General features: G+C 45.3%; 1 protein-coding gene across 1 annotated transcript in view; it reads left to right on the top strand.

Annotated features, from left to right (window-relative positions):
• The first annotated feature begins 5474 nt into the window (after positions 1–5474).
• The window catches only part of LOC121001064 (cytochrome P450 2C39-like), a 160232-nt gene continuing 144694 nt past the window's right edge, over positions 5475–21012 (top strand). Inside the window, exons 1-3 of the mRNA XM_040431961.1 lie at positions 5475–5479; positions 18731–18747; positions 19350–19351. The gene's annotated coding sequence lies outside the window, so the exon portion shown is untranslated. The remainder of the gene's footprint in view (positions 5480–18730; positions 18748–19349; positions 19352–21012) is intronic.

The raw sequence follows: 21012 nt of genomic DNA on the forward strand, positions 1-21012 counted from the left end.
GCAGAGAATCAGGCTTCATGTCATAGCAGAGAATCAGGCTTCATGTCACCCACCACTGGAACAGGCCACTGTCAGATATTTAGGCCCCGGCACCCAGACAGAGGAGAGAGGTCCCATAGCAGAGAATCAGGCTTCATGTCACCCACCACTGGAACAGGCCACTGTCAGATATTTTTAGGCCCCGGCACCCAGACAGAGGAGAGAGGTCCCATAGCAGAGAATCAGGCTTCACGTCACCCACCACTGGAACAGGCCACTGTCAGATATTTAGGCCCCGTCACCCAGACAGAGGAGAGAGGTCCCATAGCAGAGAATCAGGCTTCATGTCATAGCAGAGAATCAGGCTTAATGTCACCCACCACTGGAACAGGCCACTGTCAGATATTTTTAGGCCCTGGCACCCAGACAGAGGAGAGGTTCATTCAACTTTGGGATGCCCCGCAATATAATGGTAAAATTAAAAAAAGAGGATTGAATGAAGATGTACCCTGGAGTACAAGAATATATGGTTAAGGGGAGGTAGTTATAAATGTCTAATCTGCACAAGGGATGAACAGGTCCTGTGGGATCCATGCCTGGTTCATTTTTATGAACGTCAACTTGTCCACATTGGCTGTAGACAGGCAGCGGCGTTTGTCTGTAATGACGCCCCATGCCGTGCTGAATACACGTTCAGACAAAACCTCCAAGGCATAAAAGGCTAGCTCTGGCCACGTGGACAATTTGGAGACCCAGAAGTTGAATGGGGCCGAACCATCAGTCAGTACGTGGAGGGGTGTGCACGCGTACTGTTCCACCATGTTAACACGTTCCGTATCAGGTGGTGGTGCAGTTAGCTGTGGCGTGGTGACAAAACTTTTCCACATCTCTGCCATGCTAACCCTGCCCTCAGAAGAGCTGGCCGTGACACCGCTGCGTTGGCGACCTCTTGCTCCTCCTCTGCCTTCGCCTTGGGCTTCCACTTGTTCCCCTGTGACATTTGGGAATGCTCTCAGTAGCGCGTCTACAAACGTGCGCTTGTACTCGCGCATCTTCCTATCACGCTCCAGTGCAGGAAGTAAGGTGGGCACATTGTCTTTGTACCAGGGATCCAGCAGGGTGGCCACCCAGTAGTCAGCACACGTTAAAATGTGGGCAACTCTGCTGTTGTTGCGCAGGCACTGCAGCATGTAGTCACTCATGTGTGCCAGACTGCCCAGAGGTAAGGACAAGCTGTCCTCTGTGGGAGGCGTATCGTAATCGTCCTCCGTTTCCCCCCAGCCACGCACCAGTGATGGGCCCGAGCTGCGTTGGGTGCTACCCCGCTGTGAACATGCTTCATCCTCATCCTCCTCCACCTCCTCCTCGTCCTCCTCGTCCTCCAGTAGTGGGCCCTGTCTGGCCACATTTGTACCTGGCCTCTGCTGTTGCAAAAAACCTCCCTCTGAGTCACTTCTAAGAGACTGGCCTAAAAGTGCTAAAAAAATGACCCCTCTTCCTCCTCCTCCTCTTCCTCCTCCTCCTCTTCCTCCTGGGCCACCTCCTCTTCCATCATCGCCCTAAGTCTTTTCTCAAGGAGACATAGAAGTAGTATTGTAACGCTGATAACGGCGTCATCGCCACTGGCCATGTTGGTGGAGTACTCGAAACAGCGCAACAGGGCACACAGGTCTCGCATGGAGGCCCAGTCATTGGTGGTGAAGTGGTGCTGTTCCGCAGTGCGACTGACCCGTGCGTGCTGCAGCTGAAACTCCACTATGGCCTACTGCTGCTCTCACAGTCTGTCCAGCATGTGCAAGGTGGAGTTCCACCTGGTGGGCACGTCGCATATGAGGCGGTGAGCGGGAAGGCCGAAGTTACGCTGTAGCGCAGACAGGCGAGCAGCGGCAGGATGTGAATGCCGGAAGCGCGCACAGACGGCCCGCACTTTATGCAGCAGCTCTGACATGTCGGGGTAGTTGTGAATGAACTTCTGCATCACCAAATTCAGCACATGCGCCAGGCAAGGGATGTGCGTCAAACCGGCTAGTCCCAGAGCTGCGACGAGATTTCGCCCATTATCGCACACCACCAGGCCGGGTTTGAGGCTCACCGGCAGCAACCACTCGTCGGTCTGTTGTTCAATACCCCGCCACAACTCCTGTGCGGTGTGGGGCCTGTCCCCCAAACATATGAGTTTCAGAATGGCCTGCTGACGTTTACCCCGGGCTGTGCTGAAGTTGTTTGTGAAGGTGTGTGGCTGACTGGATGAGCAGGTGGAAGAAGAGGAGGAGGAAGCCGAGTAGGAGGAGGAGGCTACAGGAGGCAAAGAATGTTGCCCTGCGATCCTTGGCGGCGGAAGGACGTGCGCCAAACAGCTCTTCGCCTGGGGCCCAGCCGCCACTACATTTACCCAGTGTGCAGTTAGGGAGATATAGCGTCCCTGGCCATGCTTACTGGTCCACGTATCTGTGGTTAGGTGGACCTTGCCACAGATGGCGTTGCGCAGTGCACACTTGATTTTATCGGATACTTGGTTGTGCAGGGAAGGCACGGCTCTCCTGGAGAAGTAGTGGCGGCTGGGAACAACATACTGTGGGACAGCAAGCGACATGAGCTGTTTGAAGCTGTCTGTGTCCACCAGCCTGAATGACAGCATTTCATAGGCCAGTAGTTTAGAAATGCTGGCATTCAGGGCCAGGGATCGAGGGTGGCTAGGTGAGAATTTATGCTTTCTCTCAAATGTTTGTGAGATGGAGAGCTGAACGCTGCCGTGTGACATGGTGGAGATGCTTGGTGATGGAGGTGGTGGTGTTGGTGGTACATCCCCTGTTTGCTGGGCGGCAGGTGCCAAAGTTCCTCCAGAGGCGGAGGAAGAGGCTGAGGCAGCAGCAGAAGAGGTAGCAGGGGGAGCCTGAGTGAGTTCCTTGTTTTTAAGGTGTTTACTCCACTGCAGTTCATGCTTTGCATGCAGGTGCCTGGTCATGCAGGTTGTGCTAAGGTTCAGAACGTTAATGCCTCGCTTCAGGCTCTGATGGCACAGCGTGCAAACCACTCGGGTCTTGTCGTCAGCACATTGTTTGAAGAACTGCCACGCCAGGGAACTCCTTGAAGCTGCCTTTATGGTGCTCGGTCCCAGGTGGCGGTGGCCAGTAGCAGGCGAACTCTCTTGGCGGCGGGTGTTCTGCTTTTGCCCACTGCTCCCTCTTTTGCTACGCTGTTGGCTCGGTCTCACCACTGCCTCTTCCTTTGAACTCTGAAAGTCAGTGGCATGACCTTCATTCCATGTGGGGTCTAGGACCTCATCGTCCCCTGCATCGTCTTCCACCCAGTCTTCCTCCCTGACCTCCTGTTCAGTCTGCACACTGCAGAAAGACGCAGCAGTTGGCACCTGTGTTTCGTCATCATCATAGACGTGCTGAGGTGGTATTCCCATGTCCTCATCATCAGGAAACATAAGTGGTTGTGCGTCAGTGCATTCTATGTCTTCCACCGCTGGGGAAGGCTAGGTGGATGCCCTTGGGAAACCCTGGCAGCAGAGTCTTCAAACAGCATAAGAGACTGCTGCATAACTTGAGGCTCAGACAGTTTCCCTGATATGCACGGGGGTGATGAGACAGACTGATGGGCTTGGTTTTCAGGCGCCATCTGTGTGCTTTCTGCAGAAGACTGGGTGGGAAATAATGTGAACGTGCTGGATCCACTGTCGGCCACCCAATTGACTAATGCCTGTACCTGCTCAGGCCTTACCTTCCTTAGAACGGCATTGGGCCCCACCAAATATCCCTGTAAATTCTGCTGGCTACTGGGACCTGAGGTAGTTGGTTCACTAGGACGTGTGGCTGTGGCAGAACGGCCACGTCCTCTCCCAGCAACAGAGGGTCCACTAACACCACCGCGACCATGTCCTCGTCCGCGTCCCTTACTAGATGTTTTCCTCATTGTTACCGTTCACCACAATAAGAAAAAAATTATTTGTCCCAATGTATTGAATTCAAATTCAGGCCTTTTTTTTACAGGCACCTAACACTATCTGGCTATCTATTTAGGTACCGTATTACACTAATACAGGCACAGCAGTAACACAGATTTAGCTGAATATAAATTGTAGGCCTAGTATTTAGGCCCTAGGTGACAGGTATCCCTTTTACGGACAGAATTTGACTTGGAGATGCACGGTAGCGTGTGAAGTTATTGAGGATGACCCTATCAGCATTTGAATTTGCACCTTCAATGTAATATACCCTTTTACGGACAGAAATACACTATGTGAGATGCAAATTTAAAGGCTTATGCTTTCAGCAATTGTAATTTAACAGTTTGTGTAATATACCCTTTTACGGAACAAAAATACAATTGGAGATGCATGCTGAGTGTAATATACCCTTTTACGGACAGATTTACACTTGGCCTGCAACAGCAGAAACCACTGATTTAGGGTATTGCTATTTTGGGAATTGAATTTCAATTCAGAACAAAAACTATGCTTTGACGGACACTATAAAACTTGTCCAGCCACAGCTGGAACACCAGATTTAGGGTATTGCTATTTTGGCAAATGAATTTCACTCCAGAAAAAAAAATATCCTTTGCCAGACAGCAGACAGTATTACAATTGGCTAGCCACAGCTGAAACACCAGATTTAGGGTATTGCTCTTTTGGCAATTGTATTTTACCCCTCAATAAAATAGCAAGCACAGCCAAGCCCCTGATGTAGGATATAGCAAAAAAAAACAACACACTATTGATGGTTAAATGGACTTGCTGGCAGCTTGTGCTAGCGCACCACAAGACACATAATGGCCGCCGAAAAAAGTGACAGAAAAACGCTCTGGGCAGCCTAAAAACAGTGAGCAATTAACTAGCAGAAGTTGAATGATTCACAGCTGTAGATCGATCACTTCATTAAGTGTTTTTGCTGAGTAAATCCCTGCCTAATCTGGCCCTAACAGCAGCAGCTGCATCCTCTCCCTACACTGATCAGAGCAGAGTGACGTGCGGCGCTACGTTACTCCAGCTTAAATAGAGGCTGGGTCACATGCTGCACTGGCCAATCACAGCCATGCCAATAGTAGGCATGGCTGTGATGGCCTCTTGGGGCAAGTAGTATGACGCTTGTTGATTGGCTGCTTTGCAGCCTTTCAAAAAGTGCCAAGAAAGTGCCGAACACCGAACCAGAACTTTTACGTAAATGTTTGGGTTCGGGTCCGTGTCACGAACACCCCAAAATTCGGTATGAACCCGAACTATACAGTTCGGGTTCGCTCATCCCTAGTTGTGAGGTAAAACATATTAATGTATTATTTTTTTTTGTCAGTTTGTCAGCCCTCAGCCAAGCGGTGGTTGACTTATGTTTTGGGCCTGAATGTAAAGGCTAAACAATTTCAACGGGCTGCCCCCCAGGGACGATCAAGACCCAGTGTCACAGTGATGTGGTGATGTAGCCCTGATAGTTTGTGTCACAGTACTCCTACCTGGATACTGTCACTTTCCAGGGCTAGGCTCCATCGCAACAAAGAAGTTGTAGTTGGAGGAATAAGTAGAGTCCAGACTTGGTGAAGTTTAATGGTTTTCACTTGAATAAACTTACAATAAACTTGTGTCATCCAAACAATACTTGATCTTTCTCTTGGCTCCAGCAGGCTAAGGGTAAACTTAGAGGTACACTTCAATGCTTTGCTTTATCACTCTGCAGTGCCATTCTCTGGCTTCAGTCTGGTTACTAGACTTTCTAGCAGTTCTGGCACAGTTGAGTGGGGTGCTTTTGGCCATTGACCCCATTCATAATACTCAGTCTGGAGCTGTGGTGCTCTACAAGGTGGTTCCCCGGGTCTCCTGCAGCAGGAGGGTGGAATGCTCCCCTAACTGCGCCATGTCTGGTCCCTTTGGACTCTAAAACTCAACTCTCTATCCAGCTTCCTGCAACCCCTCCCTTGATGGGAAGCAGGACTAGCCCACTTCTGCCCAAAAGGGGAAGAATAGAATAGTAAGTTCCATTATATCTAAAGGTACTCACTGTCAGGAACACTGCCACCTGCTGGTCAACCAGGCGCAGTGCATGAAATACAATACATAACAGTTACATAGCATCTAATGAATGGACCTGGAAACAGAAGGCATGCTGGTATCACACATAGGTTAGGCATTTAAGACAGTAGCAGGTTGCAGCAATGGTAGTGCCCGCTCTGGGACCAGACCCCATAGCGGTTAGAAACCCTAGACTCATTAATACAGTCACTTACACTCTGACTCAGATCCTTGAAGCTCAAGGCTCCGGATCAGGACTGGCATATATTTGGTCATCTGCCTTACTATATCTTTGCAGGTATCACTGAATATATTAGTTTTGTATATTTCTTTTCTGCAATTAAAGGTAAAAAAACATCCCTCTCTCCCGGGAAACTTTGTGTCCTCATTATAGTCAACTATTGTTCTAATCTGACTACTCACCTGGCTGATCTGATCTTTTTCTCACAGCTAAAGTTCAGAAGGAGATAGACGAGGTAACCAAGTCTTTGCGTCTCCCCGAGATCATGGACAAGCCCCAGCTGGCGTATACAAATGCTGTCATCCATGAAATCCAGAGAGTTCTTGACCTGGCTCCAACTGCACTTTTCCATGCCATCACTGAAGACATCAAATTCAGAGGTTACATCATCCCAAAGGTACAGACTAGTATTTTCTACATTACCAAGAATCGAATCTAATGTGGATTTGACTCCAAGTATATTGATGACCTATCATCAGGTTTGAGATCTCATCGCTGCTTGCCAAGCACATCACCATCCATTTAATAATAGCTGTGCTTGGTATCACAGCTCATCTCTACTTGAATAGGGCTGAGGTGCACCTAGGCTATGTGAGCAATGAATATGAAGTCACTGACCTACGAAGTGGCCTAAACACTTACCAAGTGCCTCGGCCTGTTCATACTGCTGACCAGTAGTCATCTCATATTGATGATCTATCACTGTAGTTTATCCTCTGTACGGTAAACATGACCTCAGCGCAAATGTCTCCTTTCTCCTTGAATCCAGGCATACATAGAGCAGTTGTCTTCACTGAGTCACTATACCAATGTCTCATCTACTAAAAGTATAATATAGTGTAAATAAGAATAGGTGAACTTTTAATTATGCAACAGAATAGGGTTTTTTGCTATGTATTTTCAAGAAAAAATATTGTAAAAAAAAAAAAAAACTTGGGCCACAAAAAATACACCTCAAATGGCTTAGGGTACCCTCATCTGAACAGAAAAGTTAAAAAGTTATGGTTCTTGGAATTAGTGGTTAAAAAGGACTATTTGATCATAGAAAGCGGTGGCTTATCACCAGTTAAGGGGGTCTAATGTCCATTCCTCTCTTGTGTGTGTTCGGTTTGTTCCTTCTGTGTTCTGTACTTGCTGCTGGTGCTCCAGCACAATGCAATGCACTGTGCCTTAGCCAATGGGAAACAAGATTATTGTGAGGTCCTGCTCACTACTCCTGAGGTTATCCTATCTGATGACATTGTTGTACAAGTAAGTTTTTGAAGTTGAAGCCCCGTACAGTTCCATCCCACATGATTTAGGTATTAGGGCGGTTGAGTCCTTTTTGGACACTAGGGGTACCTACTTTTGGCAACCTTATCTTTGTAGTTTATCTTCCTTCTCTCATTTGTTCTTATCCATTTTTTTTATTTATTTATAACCCCTGCTTCTTCCACCAGCTCAGGGGGACATCAATGGGGAATCCTTATGCCAAATCGTACGCTAACCTCCTCCTGAGCTGGTGAGAGGACCAGATAGTCTTGTCCACCATTGCGACTACTTGGACTCCTCACATCATTAATTGGTTAATGGAGTTGAGTGAAGTTTTAAAAAATGCAATTCAGCAGCATTGCCGGAGTTCGGCATGAAATTTGATTTGTTCCGAATGAATTTGTCACGAATCGCGATAAATCAGGTATACACAGGCCACTGTGCCTAATCATATTCTTCCCACTAGGTGACCCAATCTCAGTGTGAATGCGTTGGAACTTTAACTTCAGGGAAACTACAGCAGGGGCGTTGTTTTGTCCCAGGCCCCGAATGTCCTGCCTGCCAGATAGATACAACTATAATACAGTCCTTGGGACTGCAATACAATTGAATCTAATGCACCGGAAAAGCTGAAGGACCTGTGATGATATCACAGGTCATGTGACCAGTAAAACAGGCAGTGGTTGAGAAGGACCTGCGATGATGTCACCATCATGTGACCAGTGCAGGAGAGGACTGCAGTGAAGAGGAGGAGAATCTGTGGTGATGTCTGCTACATGAGGAGAGGTAAGTGAAGGGAAAGGCAGAGCAATGCTGGGAGTTGTAGTTATTTAACTGGGGCTGTATGTTAGGGCTGAAGGAGGGATGTTATTCACATGGAACTGTGTGTTGGAGGCGGCTGGAGAGGGGGTCATGTTATTTACATGGGATTGTATGTTGATGGTGGCTGTAGGAGGGAGTGATGTTATTTACATGGGACTGTATTTTGGAGGGGGCTGGAGAGATGGTGTTATGTTATTTACATGGGACTGTATGGTGGAGAGAGGAATATAACTACAGGGGGCATTATAAATACTGGGGGCACTTCAGGGTGAGCATTATAACAGTAGGGGGCAGTATAAATACTGGGGGCACTGTAGTGGTATTATAAATCCAGGGTACATTATAGGCATCTTATTACTACTGGGGGCTTTATAGGAGGGACTTATAGATCCGTCTTACTTCTACTAAGAGCACTATGGGGGCCTTATTACTACTGAGGGGTCTGTAGAGAGCTTTAATACCTCTGGGGGAACAATAGGGGGCCTTATTTCTACTGGGGGCTCTGTGAGGGTATTATTAATACTGGAGGGCCAAATGATCTGCATAGGAGGAGACGTCACCTGGAGGCACTGGATGTGACAGGTATGTGCTGCGGTATAACAAATATAGCAAAATGCGGTGTGTATGGAAAGGGGGAGGGAGGGTGCGACTTAGAGAATTGGGACATATTCATTGGGGCTCGGGCCCTGGATCTTTTGAAACCCTAGCAACGCCCCTGGACTACAGTGAAAGTGCAAGGAGAGTGGAGGAAGAGCGTAGAAGACTGCTGAACTACAGACTCAGCTACAATTTTTCACCATTTACATAACTGTGCAGTGCACCAATGTTCAAGTAGTGGTCCCATGACAGAGGTGGGAGGGTGGCAGCAGCAGCAGTGACAGTAAAAGTGTGCACCAAGATTCCTAGCTAATCCCTTATGTTGAACAAAAAGAAAAGCATATAGCAGCCTTCAGTAAAGCAAAAAAAAAAAAAACTTAGATGCTCCTGAAGGACCTATGTCCAAATGGTTCCTTAGTGGAACAAAATAAAGAAATGGAGGCAGGGTCAATAATAATAATAATGATCATAATATAATAATCTTTACTTATATAGCGCCAACATGTTCTGCAGCACTTTACAGTTCAGGGCTTCATGTAGAAACATAGCATAAATAACATAGCAACAGAGAAGTCAATAATTATAATAAGAGGAATGAGGGCGCTGCTCACAATAGCTAACAATCTATGAGGAGAAAGGGGTGACACAAAATGTAAAAGTCCTAGTTTTGTGCAATGGTTCGGCGATCTTGGGAAAATAGGAGAGTAGATATAAAGCGGCATGAGCCATCACCAGCCAATATCTGTAGTGCTTCTGAGTGTGGTGGAGAGTTTTGTGGAGGATCAGGTGCAGGAAATGATGATAAATGGGCTATATATGGAGAGGAGTTAGATCAGGAGATGTCATAGGCCACCCTAAAACTGTGTACATTATGATTTAAAGGCTAAGTACACCTTTGGAGGCTTTTTTTATGATTGCATGTTACTCATTTTTGGCTAAAAATCATTTTTTTCAATTGGCCTTTATTACAAATATTGAGCTGTTGTGTCACAAAGGGTTAACGGTTTTCTAGATTTGTGACTGGTACTTTCACTTTTACTTTGTGCTGGTCATCTAATAAACCTTATCTCTAAACTACTGAGAGGTCATAAACACAAATTTAAGCCACATTCCTATCGGTAAGATAAGGACTGAGCTATAATGAGTATTTATAAGGGCAGAGAGCAGAGATAAGGACAAATAAAGACAAATTAAAAAAATTATTTTAGCTCAAAATGAGTACAAAGCAATAATAAATAAAAAATTGGCACCAAAGTTGTACATAGCCTTTAACCTAATTTCTTGGGGTAGGGCATTCCAGAGAAATGGTGCAGCTTGGAAGAAGTCTTGGAGCCGGGAGTGAGAGGTTTGCATTATGGTGGATGTCAGTCATAAATGGTTTGCACAGAGTAGAGCATGGGAAGGGTGGTAGACAGAAGACAGAGGGAAGAGATGTAGGGTGGTGCAGCACTGTGGAGAGATTTGTGGGTGAGGACAAGCAGTTTAAATTGGATTCTATACTGTATGGGCCACCAGTGCAATGACTGGCACAGAGTGGCAGCATCAGAGTAGTGTTGAGCGCGAATATTCGAATATCGAATTTTTTTCGCTAATATCGGCACTTCGCTAATTTGCTAATATTTCGAATATAGTGATATAAAGTCGATATTTCGAATATTGTTTTTTTTTTTTTTTTTTTTTTTTAATTGTTATATTTTTTTCTTTCCCACTTCCCTAAAGTAGTTCTTACCTGTCCTTAGGATTCCTGGCTTCCTGGCTGCTCCAGTCAGTGCCCGTTGCCACTTCTGCCGACTTCCGTGCTCATGAAGCGTCCCCATCACCATGGGAACGTCTCCAAATACTAGAATGTTCTGTCGGATTTGAGAATTACGTTGAAATCGCAATTCGATTATTTCAAGTTATAATAATCGAATTTCGATTTTAACTTAGCACTGCTATATTCCATATTCGTTAATTCTAGCCTAATATGGAATATAGCAGTGCTAAGTTAAAATCGAAATTCGATTATTATAACTTGAATTAATTGAATTGCAATTTCAACTTGGACCTGGTTTACTATGGTTGGCTTGGTAGAATTAGCGAATATGACGAATGTATTCGTCATATTCCACAAAATGAATATAACGAATGTATTCGTCATATTCCACAATGTATTCGTCATATTTCTACAGTAAAGAGTCCATAGTCTCACTGCTCTTACAGTAAAAAGTCCATAGTCTCACTGCACCTACAGTAAAGAGTCCATAGTCTCACTGCTCTTACAGTAAAGAGTCCCATAGTCTCACTGCTCCTACAGTAAAAAGTCCATAGTCTCACTGCACCTACAGTAAAGAGTCCATAGTCTCACTGCTCCTACAGTATAGAGTCCCATAGTCTCACTGCTCCTACAGTATATAGTCCCATAGTCTCAATGCTCCTACAGTAAAGAATTCCATAGTTTCATTGCTCTTACTATAAAGAATACCATTCTCTCATTGTTCTCACAGTAAAGATTTCATAGTCTCACTACTCTTGCAGTAAATTGTCCATAGTCTCACTCCTCCTACAGTAAAGAGTCCACAGTCTCACTGCTCTTGCAGTAGGGAGTCCATAGTCTCACTGCTCTTACTGTAAAGAATTCCATAGTTTCATTGCTCTTACTATAAAGAATTCCATACTCTCATTGTTCTCACAGTATAGAGTCCATAGTATCACTGCTCCTACAGTAAAGAGCCCATAGTCTCACTGCTCTTACAGTAAAGAGTCCATAGTCTCACTGCTCTTACAGTAAAGTCCACAGTCTCACTGCTCCTACAGTAAAGAGTCCATAGTCTCACCTCTCTTATAGTAAAGAGTCCATAGTCTCACTGCTCATACAGTAAAGAGTCTATAGTCTCACTGAAAGAGTCCAAATTCTCACTGCTCTTACAGTAAAGAGTTTCCTAGTATCACTGCTCCTACAGTAAAGAGTCCATAGTCTCACTGCTCTCACAGCAAAGAGTCCAAAGTCTCACTGCTTATACAGTAAAGAGTCCATGGTCTCACTGCTCTTACAGTAAAGAGTATCCTAGTCTCACTGCTCTTACAGTAAAGAGTCCATAGTCTCATTGCTCTTACAGTAAAGAGTCCATAGTCTCACTGCTCTTACAGTAAAGAGTATCCTAGTCTCACTGCTCTTACAGTAAAGAGTCCATAGTCTCATTGCTCTTACAGTAAAGAGACCATAGTCTCACTGCTCTTACAGTAAAGAGTCCATAGTCTCACTGCTCCTACAGTAAAGAGTCCATAGTCTCACTGCTCTTACAGATATGAATGGACTTTTTGAATTTCAGTTCAGGTTTGGTAAATTTTTTATAAGCGAATCAATTTGGACCTGACCAAAGTTGCTGCTATTGCCCTGAAAACTGGTAAATAACACCCTCTAGCCTCGTAGGACTGAATGGTTTATTTTTCCATTCCCAAGCTCTTTAGCACAATAACATCAATAGTATATCATATCTGAGTGACACTGACATACATAGCTAAAGTTAAATGAACGTTTGAGTTAATGAACACTGTGTTTAAAAACGCATCGCGCTGGCACATGTGCTCTGCTTTTTTATATTCCAAAGCAGTGCAGTTTCTAGGTAAAATTTCTCTCAGGGCGAGTGTGAAAAAAACTCCCCCCACCCCCATCAAAACTGCTCGATGAAATCATATCAGAAGAGTACTTGCAACCGTCTCACCATATATTCTTTTTTTTTTAATGCTCAACACAAGATTTATTGAGAGCAAAAGAAAATAATAAATTACTGCTTAAACTGCTAAAAGTCACAGGCAGAGTGGTACAGGAGAACTGCAGTATAAAGGAAGGCAATATCCTTAGAAGAGTATTCATGAAATAGAATCATCAATAATGTGCAAAACCCAAAAACTGTCATGTTAGCATTTAATAACTGACTAAAACCCAATCACAGCAGGTCTCAACTAGCACACGCAAGTAAATGTACAAAAACCAAGTAACATATAAAACCAGATTCAAAGCATAGATGGCGGATTACTGTATACTGTACATAAAATGTATGGAGGTTACACCATGCCGGACAATATAACCTCTGTGCCATGCTGTACAATAAACAGTATAACCCCTACACAGTGTAGAGGTATACTGTATATTGCGTGGCACAGTGTAGAGGTATACTGTATATTGTGTGGCACAGTGTAGAGGTATACTGTATATTGTGTGGCACAGTGTAAAGGTATACTGTACATTGTGTGGCACAGTGTAGAGGTATACTGTATATTGTGGGGCACAGTGTAGAGGTATACTGTATATTGTGGGGCACAGTGTAGAGGTATACTGTATATTATGTGGCACAGTGTAGAGGTATACTGTATATTGTGTGGCACAGTGTAGAGGTATACTGTACATTGTGTGGCACAGTGTAGAGGTATACTGTATATTGTGGGGCACAGTGTAGAGGTATACTGTATATTGTGGGGCACAGTGTAAAGGTATACTGTATATTGTGGGGCACAGTGTAGAGGTATACTGTATATTGTGTGGCACAGTGTAGAGGTATACTCTATATTGTGTGGCACAGTGTAGAGGTATACTGTATATTGTGGGGCACAGTGTAGAGGTATACTGTACATTGTGTGGCACAGTGTAGAGGTAAACTGTATATAGTGGGGCACAGTGTAGAGGTATACTGTATATAGTGTGGCACAGTGTAGAGGTATACTGTATATTGTGTGTCACAGTGTAGAGGTATACTGTATATTGTGTGGCACAGTGTAGAGGTATACTGTATATTGTGTGGCACAGTGTAGAGGTATACTGTATATTATGGGGCACAGTGTAGAGGTATACTGTATATTGTGTGGCACAGTGTAGAGGTATACTGTACATTGTGGAGTACAGTGTAGAGGTATACTGTATATTGTGTGGCACAGTGTAGAGGTATACTGTATACTGTGGGGCACAGTGTAGAGGTATACTGTATATTGTGTGGCATAGTGTAGAGGTATACTGTATATTGTGGGGCACAGTGTAGAGGTATACTGTACATTGTGGGGCAAAGTTTAGAGGTATACTGTACATTGTGGGGCAAAGTTTAGAGGTATACTGTATATTGTGGGGCACAGTGTAGAGGTTTACTGTACATTGTGTGGCACAGTGTAGAGGTATACTGTATATAGTGTGGCACAGTGTAGAGGTATACTGTATATTGTGTGGCACAGTGTAGAGGTATACTGTATATTGTGTGGCACAGTGTAGAGGTATACTGTATATTGTGTGGCACAGTGTAGAGGTATACTGTACATTGTGGGGCACAGTGTAGAGGTATACTGTACATTGTGGGGCACAGTGTAGAGGTATACTGTATATTGTGTGGCACAGTGTAGCGGTATACTGTACATTGTAGGGCACAGTGTAGAGGTATACTGTATATTGTGGGGCACAGTGTAGAGGTATACTGTACATTGTGTGGCACAGTGTAGAGGTATACTGTACATTGTGTGGCACAGTGTATGCTATATGTGTATAACATAAACATATTTCACATGAAAACTTACAGTTACTTGGCTTGGCCCTTGGGGATCTCGGACGCCACTTCAACACTTTGGCCGGGGGCTCGGTGGAGCTGATGTTGTGCTTTATCGTAATGAGAAATATTTCATAATAAGGATTTGGAGAAGGGGCAGATGGATAGCAGAGCAGGGAGAGGCTGGTGCTGCTACTAGGGGGTCATACCATGGGGGAGTAATAAAGCCCAACATAATGCGCCCCCAGTAGAAATAATTCTCCTTATAATGTGCAAAACATACCCCCTTGTAATGCCCCCAGTTGAGCTAATGTTCCCATAATGTGCCAATATAAAATACCCCTTCTTAGTGCCCCCGTAGATGACCCCATAATGCTCCTCTCCCCCCTTCCCCATAGTACCCACCATAATGTGTCCTAATATAAAATGCCCCTATACAGAGCCCCCCATATAAAATACCCCTTCTTTTTAGCCTCAGTAGATGCTCCTATAGTGCCACCCAATGTGCCAGTAAGATGTGCCCCCATAGATGCCCCCTAATCATGTGCCAGTAAGATGCCCCCCAATCATGTGCCAGTAATAGGAGCCCCCCACCATTATGTGCCAGTAGCCAGAGTGCCCCCCCTATCATGTGCCAGTAGCCCCCTTATGTGCCAGTCGCCCCCTCTATCATGTGCCAGTAGCCCCCCTATCAAGTGCCGTTAGCCCCCCTTATGTGCTTGTCGCCCCATATAATGTGCCAGTAGCCCCCCTTATGTGCCAGTACCCCCCCTTATATGCCAGTAGCCCCCCTTATATGCCAGTAGCCTCCTATAATGTGCCAGTAGCCCCCCTTATGTGCCAGTAGCCCCCTTTATGTGCCAGTAGTCCCCCTTATGTGCCAGTAGTCCCCCCTTATGTACCAGTAGTCCCCCCCTATCATGTGCCAGTAGCCCCCCTTATGTGCCAGTAGCCCCCCTTATGTGCCAGCAGCCCACCTTATGTTCTAGCAGCCTCCCCCACTTATGTGCCAGTAGCCCCCTATGTGCCAGCATCCCCCCTTATGTGCCAGCAACCCCCCTTATGTGCCAGTAGCCCCCCTTATATGCCAGTAGCCCCCCTTATATGCCAGTAGCCCCCCTATCATGTGCCAGTAGTCCCCCTTATGTGCCAGTAGCCCCCCTTATGTACCAGTAGCCCTCTATCATGTGCCAGTAGCCCCCCTTATGTTCCAGTAGTCCCCCTTATGTGCCAGTAGCCCCCCTTATGTGCCAGTAGCCCCCCTTATGTGCCAGTAGCCCCCCTTATGTGACAGCAGCCCCCCTTAATGTGCCAGTAGCCCCCCTATCATGTGCCAGTAGCCCCCCTTATGTGCCAGTAGTCCCCCTTATGTCTTTGTCAGTAGCCCCCCTTATCTGCCAGCAGCCCCCCTTATGTGCCAGTATTGTAATTTGTACATATATATATAAAAAAAAACAACTTATACTTACCTCCTCCCGGATGCGATGTAGGCCTCTTCCAGCCTGTGTCCCTCGCTGGCTCAGGTGGCGCGATGACGTCATTGCGCCGCCTGCACCGGCTTCTGATAGGCTGCCGGCCTAGTGCTGGAAGCCTATCAGAGGAACAGGGAGGGGACACACCTCTCCCTCCCCTGCCGGCTGCCGCACCACAGACATTTGTATCGCCGTCCTGAGGATGGCGATTCAGATGACTATAGAGATGAGTGCCCTGCCGGCGCCCCCCTTCTGACAGCGCCCCGGGCGGTCACTCGGCCCGCCCGGTCCAAGAAACGGCTCTGTTCCAAAGCTTCCAAAAAATGTCACGCTCAAGACTGGCAGCGCAGCTCCCATCCTGAACTTCCAGCACTGCCGGGGTCGCATAGCATTATATTGATTTATGATGCTATGTAACCCTTACAGTTCTGTAATATATTGGATAACACTGACTGCATTATGTCAGTGTTATACAACACATTCCAGAACTGTAAGGGTTACATAGCATCATAAATGCTATGCGACCCCGGCAGTGCTGGAAGTTCAGGATGGGAGCTGCGCTTCCAGTCTGGAGCGTGACACTTGTTTGTCTGAAAGCGGCCTTATAGGGGCAGATGATGTTTAAATACACACGGTGTTATGAGATAAACTGTGGCTTGTGGGGACCAAGCGTCCAAAAAGGATGCATTGACAGGGTCACAATGCTGCCCATACGACACACACAAGTGCTGATTGTCAGAAGAAAGGATGGTTCACTGTGAACAAGCCTAAACAATTCTCCCTTTTAATTGGGAGCAGCAGCAGTGCAGAGTGGATGTGGAAAGGGTAGGGTAATAAGAGGCATATGGCTGTAATACTAGGGGCAGCAGAAGCGCTACATATTCCCTTTTGACCCATGCCTGTATTGATCGCGTAATATTTGCATATTACGCGATCATTACCTTGCCAATTGTCGAGTAAAAAAAAAAGAATGTAGAATATAACGAATATTCAAATTTGCGAATATTTGATGAATATTCTGCAAAATATTCGCAAAATTTCACCAATTCCAATATAACCCCTGCCGCTCATCACTACTCCCCATTGCTGCAAAAAACATGGGCCAGGAAAGACATGTACAATCCCTGCCGTAACAGCTGCTCCAGGTGTCCCCTGTGGAATGCAGCTTGCCACACTGTGAGAATCTCAAGGAGTGGCCCGCGTTCTCTGCCATGTGTGAGTACAAGGCACTACTACAATGGTACTGCAGCGACTGCACTGAGAGCAAAGTGGACAGGTGGGGGTTCAGCTTGTAGACAAGTTAATTGCTGGTGGAGAAAAGTTTTTCATGGCCAAACAGTCCATTATAGATGTATTTATGATGGAGTAGAGGACAAGGAGGAGTCTTAGCAGAAGAAGAAGAGGGTGATGGTGATGAGAAAGTGTACTGCTTGGGGATGTGGGTTAGCTGACACAAAGAGGACCTCAAGAAGGAGGAAAGACTTGTTCTGATTGTGAATGCTGGCTAGTTGTATTTTCCTAAAGAATCCAGTGATGCCGCCTCATGTGACACCTATGATTGCATTTGAACGGCCACGGCTTCCACGGCTTATTTTAATCATACAGTTCTTGCACATGGCTGTGCTTTTGTGTGCCTGGCTTGTGGAGAAAAAGATGCCATACGAGAGCTACAGGAAGCCAAGCCCAGCTTAACTCTAGTACATTTTGGGCCTAACCCACCTACAGTGTCAGCGGCATCACCAGATCCCAAAAGAGACATTGCCCTGGCCATTCTTTGGGAGGTAGATCACCTCAGTATTTTATTGCTGCCACCACCACTCTTCTCCACTTATGTTGCCTCCTCCTCAGCACCCCAATCCAGCTCACAGGTCCTGTCCAGCACACAATCGTCCTCACCCTACCAGCCGCTTTCATCAGACTATGAGATATCATGGTGGGCTCCTGAGTCCCCTATTGCTTTCAGTTTTTCCCGACTGCCAAGTTCACTGCCCCTACTCCAATGCTGTGGCTACAGGTGCCACTATTACCAGCCTCATTAACACTGCTATGCATGGGGTCCTCAGCCTCCTCCCTAACCTCCTCTGATGGGCAGCCTAGCCTCTCTTGACTATCTGCCATAGGGTGTGGTGGGGTTTTCCTGAAGGAAGGTGCCCCACTAGGAAAGGGCAGTGAAGACTACGACAACTCCACTGAAAGCCTTTCCTTGGGCTGCAAGGAGGAGGATCAGGAGGAACGCTGTGACCCCTGGCTCCACGGCTTGGTGTCAGATTCTGAAGTCACCTTCATGTCATCCTGATGAAATAGAGAGGAGGAGTGAGCCATCCAATCCACAATTTCATCCTCCTTCTACTCAAAGATAATGTTGCGCCTTTCCAAAGCCAGTAGGGTCAATGGCTACCTACTACTACTACTATTTCTGGCTGAATAGCTTGTGCTGCTACTACCCACATTCTGGCTCTGGGTCTTTTGTTTGGAACCCTTCTGTGGTCCTGACATTTTTGGGCCTCTCAGATAATATTGTGCACTACCCTGTGTATTGGTGTTGTACTCACCTACATCCTGGTAATAATGATTTAATAACCCCTTTTAATTTTTTTTTATTGGAGACAGAAAAAAACGGATTTAGGCCTAAGTTTGTAATAACGTAACTAATTTCATATTCTCACTATTCTTACAGTAGAGTACCATATTCTCACTGCTCTTACAGTAAGGAGTCCATAGTGTCACTGCTCTTGCAGTAAAGAGTCCATAGTGTCACTGCTCTTACAGTAAAGAGTCCATAGTCTCACTGCTCTTACCGTAAAGAATCCTCTTCTATGTTTGTGTACAAACCTTCTTTCCTCCAGACGCAGAGGATGTCCCCTCGTCACAGTTACAGTCCTGGGGATAAATAGATGATGGGAGAGATCTCTGTACTGACCCCTGATATAATTATACATGGTTATTAGATTTCCCCTTAGTCGTCTTTTTTCTAAAGTGAATAACCCTATCCGGCATGAAACAAGATGCAAGTCAATGGTGCCAGATCTGTGTTCTCGGACACAAGAGAAAACGGATCTGTCGCCCGTTGACTTACAGTGGTTTTAGTGCCTGATCCGTCATGGCCATTTTAGAGATAATACATACATTCATAACGGATGCAGATGGTTGTATTATCCTAAAAGAAACATTTTTGCTGATCCTTGATGGATCCTGAAAAAACACAGATGTAAAAGTAGCCTAATTTTGATCATCTTTCTGGGACCTGTAGTCCACCCATTCCAGTTATTACTTTAGTTGCCCTCCTCTGAACCCTCTCCAGCCCTGTTATGTCTGCCTTGTTCACAGGAGCCCAGAACTGTACACAGTCCTCCATGTGTGGTCTGACCAGTGATGTGTAAAGTGGCAGGACTATGTACTCATCACCACCATCTATGCCCCTTGTGATGCCTCAACGATCTTATCGGCCTTGGCAGCAGCTGCTACATACTAAGAAGTACTAAGAAGATCCGACATTACAGAGAAAGAGGCAAATTACCATTTAAAAGGGTATTCCAGTTATAGACAGTTAAGCTCTATCCACAGGTTAGATCGGTGGGAGCCTACCTCTGCGACCCCCACCCATCACAAAAATGGGGCCCTGTACCAGGTGGATCCCCAAAAATGAACGGAACGGGCATTCTATTTATTTCTGTGGGAGTACCGGAGGTAGTCGGCCACTCTGTTTTATTTCTGGGGGCCCCATAGGGTACAGAGCCCCTGTTCTCATAACATGGATAACTTTATATAACTGGAATATCCCTTTAACCCCTTTAGGACACAGCCTTATTTCACCTTAAGGACCAGGCCATTTTTTGCAAATCTGACCAGTGTCACTTTAAGTGGTGATAACTGTAAAACGCTTTGACTTATCCAGGCCATTCTGAGATTGTTTTTTCGTCACATATTGTACTTCATGACACTGGTAAAATGAAGTCAAAATAATTTATTTTTATTCATAAAAAAATACCAAATTTACCCAAAAATTTTAAAGAATTGCAAATTTCCAAGTTTCAATTTCTCTACTTCTATAATACATAGTAATACCTCCAAAAATAGTTATTACTTTACATTTCCCATATGTCTACTTCATGTTTGGATCAATTTTTAAAAACCCAATTTTTAGGGACCAGTTCAGGTCTGAAGTCACTTTGTGAGGCTTACATAATAGAAACCACCCAAAAATGACCCCATTCTAGAAACTACACACCTCAAGGTATTCAAAACTGATTTTACAAACGTCGTTAACTCTTTAGGTGTTCCACAAGAGTTAATGGCAAATAGAGATAAAATTTCAGAATTTAGATTTTTGGGCAAATTTTCCATTTTAATTCATTTTTTCCAGTAACAAAGCAAGGGTTAACAGCCAAAGCAAGGGTTAACAGCCAAAAATGCTATATTTATTTCCACGATTCTGTAGTTTGCAGAAACACCCAATACGTGGCCGTAAACTACTGTACGGGCACACAGTAGGGCGTAGAGGGAAAGGTGCGCCGTATGGTTTTTGGAAGGCAGATTTTGCTGGACTGGTTTATTTACCCCATGTCCCATTTGAAGCCCCCCCCGATGCACCCCTAGAGTAGAAACTCCATAAAAGTGACCCCCATCTAAGAAACTACACCCCTCAAGGTATTCAAAACTGATTTTACAAACTTTGTTAACCCTTTAGGTGTTGCACAAGAGTTATTGGCAAATGGGGATGAAATTTGAGAATTTTAATTTTTTGGCAAATTTTCTATTTTAATCCATTTTTTTCCAGTAACAAGGCAAGGGTTAACAGCCCAAAAAAATGCTATATTTATTTCCCTGATTCTGTAGTTTGCAGAAACACCCTATATGTGGCCGTAAACTACTGTACGGGCACACAGTAGGGCGTAGAGGGAAAGATGTGCCGTATGGTTTTTGAAAGGCAGATTTTGCTGGACTGGTTTATTTACACCATGTCCCATTTGAAGCCCCCCTGATGCACCCATAGAGTAGAAACTCCATAAAAGTGACTCCATTTTGGAAACTACGGGATAAGGTGGCAGTTTTGTTGGGGCTATTTTTAGGGTACATATGATTTTTGGTTTATCTATATTACATTTTTGTGAGGCAAGGTTACCAAAAATAGAAATT

Source organism: Bufo bufo, chromosome 5 (assembly GCF_905171765.1).
Source record: "Bufo bufo chromosome 5, aBufBuf1.1, whole genome shotgun sequence".
NCBI lineage: Eukaryota > Metazoa > Chordata > Amphibia > Anura > Bufonidae > Bufo > Bufo bufo.